The sequence below is a fragment of the Apium graveolens genome, chromosome 6 (genome assembly GCF_009905375.1).
Source record: "Apium graveolens cultivar Ventura chromosome 6, ASM990537v1, whole genome shotgun sequence".
NCBI classification, from domain to species: Eukaryota; Viridiplantae; Streptophyta; class Magnoliopsida; order Apiales; family Apiaceae; genus Apium; species Apium graveolens.
Window position 1 is genome coordinate 40,074,748 of NC_133652.1, and position 7,081 is coordinate 40,081,828.

Sequence of the window (7,081 nt, forward strand, 5' to 3'; positions counted from 1 at the left end):
AGTCTGAGCGGATGATTTTTATTTCCTTGATTGTCTGGATTTCTTCCCAAGCTTCCTGTTGTTTTCCTCTATTTGATTTTGGAGCTGCCTGTGGAATTCAAGTTCTTCAGCTTATGACAGATCCAGCTTTTCTTGCATTTCCAATAGAGTCTCATTTCTAGAGATACTCAATTGGTCATCCAGTCTGAAGAATTTTCTAACATCCTTGTCATCCACAAATTTCATCAGCCAATAAGGCCTCAAATGCACTCTATTTCCTGTGAAGGGAATTGATAGAGTTTTTGGGAGTGCATCTTTGGCTTTATTACTCCTTAGATCTTCTATCTTCTTTAGAACCAATTTCCTTGCAGTTACATTGAAACCAAAGTTTTTCTTGAAGGATGAGAAGACCTTTATCAGTATAGAGCAGCTTTCGTGGAGAATCATGTGAAGAGGCCATGTGATTTCTCTCCCTCCTTTGTACTTGAACACCAGTCTCTCAGGAATATGTCTGTGAGCATAAATCCCTCTTACTTCTTCCAATTCATCCAAGTAGAGGTTTATATTTGAAAACTCCTTGATGTTACATATATATAAAAGATCTCCCTTGTTGACTGTAGGTTGAGATTTGGTTAGGGTCTTGGTTCTGAGAGTCACAGGCTTGACCTTCTTGGTTGCTTTTATCTTTGTTTTCTTTGGCTTGTTGAAGATAGGTAAATTTAGTTCAGGAATTGGCATACTTTCCTAGTCTATTGGCTCATCCTTGGGAAATATAGGCTCGTCATGAAAGTTCTTTAATGGTTCCACCTTAGATTCCTCATGTACCACTGAGGGCTTGGATGTTTGAGTTGAAGTTGTAGACTGTTTGGGAATGTAGTCTTCCATTCCTCATCACTGAAGTCCAATTTTCTTTTAGAATGAAGTTTGTATCTGAATTTCCTTTTCTGTTGAGGTTTATTTTGCATTTGCTGATCTTGAGCTTCAGTAATCACAGGTGGTTGTACAGAATTCTCAGTTGTAGTTTTCACAGCTTGAAGTTTGGACAAGATAGCAGTTTGATTCTTCTTTTGTTTAAGCTTTTTAGCATCTAAAGCAGCCTACTTCTGTTCTTGTTTGATCCTTTCTTTTTCTTCCTTCTTAGCTTCTATAAATTGAGGGTGTCCATCCACCACACAGATTTCCTTACCATTCCTACAGATCTTGTCAATTCTTCTTTTCAACACTGAATCAGTTGGATATTTGAAGAATGCAATTGACCTTGCCAATAGCTTCTTTTCATCTGGCCTAGGTGTCTCAAATATAAGATCCACATGATTTTTGTCTGAGAACTTTGAATAGTTCTTTTTATGCTTCAAAACCAGATTGGCCTTTGGAGACTTGATGTATGAAGGTTGGCCCTTTTCTAAGCTACCTAGACTCATTTCATTCACAGAGATTTGCTTGACTTATGAGTAGTGATGAAATATCTTGTCTGGTTTCTGTAGCTAACCAAATTTCTTCTGAATTTCTTCATCTATTTTCTTCCACTTGTCATCCAAGTCCTTCTCAACAGCTGCAATATCAAGCATCTTGAAATTTGTCTTTGAATCAAGCTTAGCAGCTGTTATATGGATCAGATCAATGTTGTCCAATGTTGGTGGATTTGGTAATGTAATTTCTGGAACAATTACTTGGCATATTTGAACATTTAACACATGCTCCCCCTCACTGGTTTGCCCTCCTTGACTAACTGGGATGATTGAATCTTTCTCCCCCTTTTTATTATCATCAAGTAGAGTGGAGGTAGAAGTTTGTGCAGCCACCAACTTTTGAAGCAACTGAGTTTGTTGTGCTGATGTAGATGGATAGCTGTGAGAGAGGCTTCAACTGCTTTCAGTCTTGTGTCCAAGGAATACACTTTAGTTTCAAGATTAGAATTCTTCCTCAACTGTCTGTTAATGTCAAGCACTGTTGTATCTAGAAATTTAGCATCCAATCTTTCAGAGACATCCTTCTTGACTTGGTCAATCTCTGTTTTGATTGAAGCAACATCTTGATTATGTTGAAGAGCTTGTATTTGATGTAGTTGTAGAGAGTTGAGGTGTGATTTTAAAATCTTCTTGGTGCTAGCATTAGTAGTGGCTTGAAAAGCAGTGTGTGTCTGTTGAATGATGTGAAAAAGAGTTGTCTTAAAATATTACTCATCACACTCTTTAGAAAACACCCAAGGTGGAAAAACTGTTAGAAGTATTTTTGAATTACAAAGGCTTAAGTTGTCCAAAAAGAGGGCCCAACAAGTGTAGGTCCTTAAAAATCCTTCTAATTAATTACTCTTCTGACTGCAGGGTAACAGGAAAAACACTCTTATCTTGGATAGTGGATGTTCAGGACATATGACTGGAAATAAATCCCTGTTGTCAGAGTTTGAGAAGAAGGCTAGCCCAGATGTATCTTATGGAGATGGAAATGTAGGACACACTCTGGGATGTGGCAACTTGATAATTGGAAAGGTAGCAATAGAGAATGTAGCTCTGATGGAAGGACTGAAGCATAATCTTTGAAGCATCGGTCAAATCACTGACATAGGTTATCATGTTGTGTTCTATGACTCTCACTGTGAAGTGGTTCACAACAAGTCAAAGAAGATTGTCTTGATGGGATACAAATATGGCAATATATATGAAGCAAGGCTACATGAAAGTCTTGAGAAAGAAGCTACTTGCCTTATCTCAAAGGCATCAGTAGATGAGAGCTGGAATTGGCACAAGAAACTCTCACATCTCAACTTCAATTCAATCAATGAACTTGCCAAGAAGGAGCTAGTAAGAGGATTACCAAATATGCTATACTCATCTGATGGTCTTTGTGATGCTTGCCAAAAGTCCAAACAAAGAAGAGTATCTTTCAAAAGCAAAACAGAATTCTCTATTACTGAGCCATATCACATGTTACACTTGGATCTCTTTGGACCAGTAAACATAATGTCCATCAACAAGAAAAGGTACACACTTGTAATTATTGATGATTTCACTAGATATACTTGGGTCTATTTTCTACACAAGAATGATGAAACTCCAGAAATTCTTCTGGATCATATAAGGCAAATTGAGAATGGATCCGCCCACAAATAAAAATTCTGAGAAGTGATAATGGCACTGAGTCCAAGTACTCAAAAATGGAGGAATCTGCAAGTACAAAGGCATACAACAATAATTCTCAACTCCTGGTACACCTCAATAAAATGGTGTTGTTGAGAGAAAGAACAGAACCCTGATTGAAGCTGGCAGGACTCTACTGGAAGAAGCAAAACTACCTACTTACTTTTGGGTTGAAGCAGTAAACACATCATGTTATACTCAGAATATCACACTGATAAACAAACATGGTGTTACTCCTAATCAGATGCTGAAAGAAAAGAAGGCCAGTCTCAAACATCTTCATGTATTTGGATGTAAGTGCTTTATTTTGAGAACTCATATTGATCATCTAGAAAAGTTTGAATCAAAAGCTGATGAAGGAATCTTTATTGGTTATTCACCATCAAGAGCATACAGGGTTTTCAATATGAGAACAAATACTGTAGTTATCTCCATAAATGTATTGTGACGGCCTCAACCCCGGGGTCAGGAGTTGACGTCACTAAACATAATTACCATAAATATAAACAACATAATTATTATTAAAATATACTAACTTGACCCCGAACCAAGATCTGATCCAGGTTCAAGTATAATTCAAGTTCTCATTATTACAAACTCTTTATTCATTATCAAAGACACACTAACTGTATTCAGCAACTCCTCAGACCACATGGTCTGATACAAACTACCTCAGAGGAGCCAGGTCCAGTAGGGGCGGGGACACGGGTCGGTCTGACTGATCTTCTAGGCATCTGCGAAATATACATAGCAGTTTGCAAGGGTGGGCATAATCGCTTAGCAGTACGAAAATATGAATAACAGAATAAAACAGTAATGCAACAATAAGAGGAACATAACTGTAATCATGATATCAACATTATACAACAAAATTAGATAAAAAATGGATATCACTAACTAGCATGCTTCATTAAAACAACGTAGCAGTGTACTGTAAAAACACCAGAGTCCAATTTTAGCATACTAGTCACTCTTATAAAATCACTGTATCAACTACCCGTACCCTTACGGGAAGCACAAAACCCAATCAGATACGTAATGGATATGTGAAGACAGCTGATCAGGCTATCAACACCAGACGGCTCCAACTGCCATCTCATTTATGGCTCCAACTGCCATCTCAATTACCTATTCCGGAACTCAGAGACTAGCTAGATCTCTAACCTGCTGGACTAATCGGTTATACAGTGCGCGCAACCGAATTAGCCTCTTACGCCAACTCAATAGGCCTACTCTGGCCCCAACGTATCCCATATCTGATCGTTTTAATCCAGTTTTCAAAATCATCACTTTTACCTATCTCTTGTCAAAATTAATTATGCCATAGCACACTATTCAAATCCTCTTTCATTTAAATCACGTTTAGAGATAGGTGTTTCCAGAAGTCACTTTTCCCCAAAAACATAATTTTAAACTGCATTTTCAAACACAGGGGATACGTATCTTAAAATATTTATGTTCCATTACGAAAGTAAAACATTTAGTTATTCACATATACTGGACCATAAAAGAATGGTCAGGGGTACTTGCCTTGCAACGCTTTACAAAACCCTAATTAGCTTTCACGCTGACTTTAATCCTGGGAAAACTCGCTCGGAATCTACAAATACAGAATACCCTAATCAGTTACACCGACATGCTTGATATCCTCAAATTCTAACAACTCAATCCAATAACCCGACTCGTATCATTATTATACACATAAACCCGTAATCACATAGTCACGTAGTCGAAATATTGCTAGGGTAACACGTATAAATACATATATTTTCGAACATATTTTTAGGAAATTTTGGAAGCATCTTATTTATTTATAAGACTACACGTCGATTACGATCGACGTCCATAATCAAAACAATCCACAATATTACGCCACCATTTATACAATGTACATCCCAATACCAATTAAAATTAATTATTTAAGTCCGAAAAATATTTTACATAATCATTTTATTTATTTATAAAATTTAGAACTTAGAACATCGTCATCACCGTCCACCGTTGACTCACCGAAGTTCATCGTCAACGGCGACACAATTTATTGGTGTCCGATATAATACGGGTTCCCAAATAAATTATACTGATTAATATTATTTTCTCGCCACGAAATTCTTTTATTTCATAAATGATACTCATTTATTTCCCTGCAGAAAATTAATTAAATAATAAAAAAAAATCAATTTACAATAACCAATCTGCTGCACGAACAGGCCCAACAAAAGGCCCAAACAAATCAAATCCAACTACACACCACTAGCCTCACTGCTAGAGGCCCAACAATAACAGCAAGGCCCAACTGCAACAGGTCAAGCCCAGCAAGGAGCCAGCCCACAGACACACAGCATCGCTTACACGCGGCCACGCGCCGCCACAACCCACACACACAAACACTGGCACACACACACAACACTCGATACACACACATTACAATTTACACACACACATATATATATATATATATATATATATGTATATATATACAATTACAGAAGCAACAATCAAGGAACCAGAGAACTGATCGACACCAGCCGGCCGGAAACTCACCGGAGACAACACGGCGGCGGCGGCAACAGGAACGGAGAAACAGGGGAGAGAAATAATCAGGAGAAGGAGAGAAGAGAAGAGGGAGAACGAGAGAGATGGAGTGCGAGAGAGACTGAGATGAGAGAGAGCGAGAGATTGAGACCGAGAGAGAGGAAGAGATTGATGTTTTTTTTAATTATTTTGCTAGACAGATGCTGCTGAGGAAACTACAACACGTGTCCCCCTGCTTATAGAATTGACACGTGTCTGTACAGATAATTACAAACCTTTAAGGCCCGATTGCTCTGAATTTCAAAATTAACAGATCGAGGTGCACTTAAAACGATTTCAGAAAATTATAAAAATTATATTAATATATTATAAATACCCCGAAGAGAATAGAAACGTAAATTTCGAAATTTCTAAACCATTTTTAAGGTACGCTTTATATCCACTTTTTTAACGAATAACGAAACAACGCGCGGTTAAAATGATGTCCGAAAATTTTCAAAATAATTTTAAAATTCTCAGAATAATGCGAACTTAATAAAATATAAATTTCATAATTTTTTAAGATTCCCATAATTAAATATGGATTTTAGCATTTGACACACTCAGAAAATCATTTAAAAATGAATAATTAACGAAATATTGATTTCTCAATTTTATAAAGTCCTAAAAATAACTATTGAAATTATAAAATCAGAAAACCAATTTTAAAGACAATCCAAATATTTATGGAATTAAAATTACAATAAAATCACTTTTACAAGCGAAATAAAATCATATAACTCACCAATAAATCATATAATTCCAATCCCACATATCAAAAATCATAAATAATTAGATAACAATCAATAACCGCTGCCAAAATCATTACACACCTTTTATTTATTTACTTAAACTTTTATTACACTTTCAAGTATTAGAAATAAAATAAAAATACATGAGTCGTTATATGTATCTTTTGATGATAAGAAGATTTCTGGTTTTGAAGAAGACCCTCATGAAAGTCTAATCTTTGCAAATGAAAATGCATTGTTGGAATCTGGATCAAACTCAAATGAACTGTCAAATCCTGATGATCCAAATCCTGATACTCATTTAGATTCTGAAGATGATCATTATACTAATGAACCTGCACATGTTGAGGGGGAGTAACAACAAGGTTCAGCTGATGATACTAACACTGAAGAATCAACTCAAGGTTCTTCTCAATCTGGTCATTCAGAATACAATGTTGATTCAATATCAGATGGACATAATTCAAGTCCCAAAACTTCATCAGGAGATGACAGCACAGATTTAGGGGGAGCCTCAAATGCATTTGATGAGGCATACAATTCAGGTCGAGCATCTAGCTCCATAAGGACACTTCCTGGTGCCAGAAAATGGACTAAAGATCATATTCCTGATCTGATCATTGGAAATCCTGATGAAGG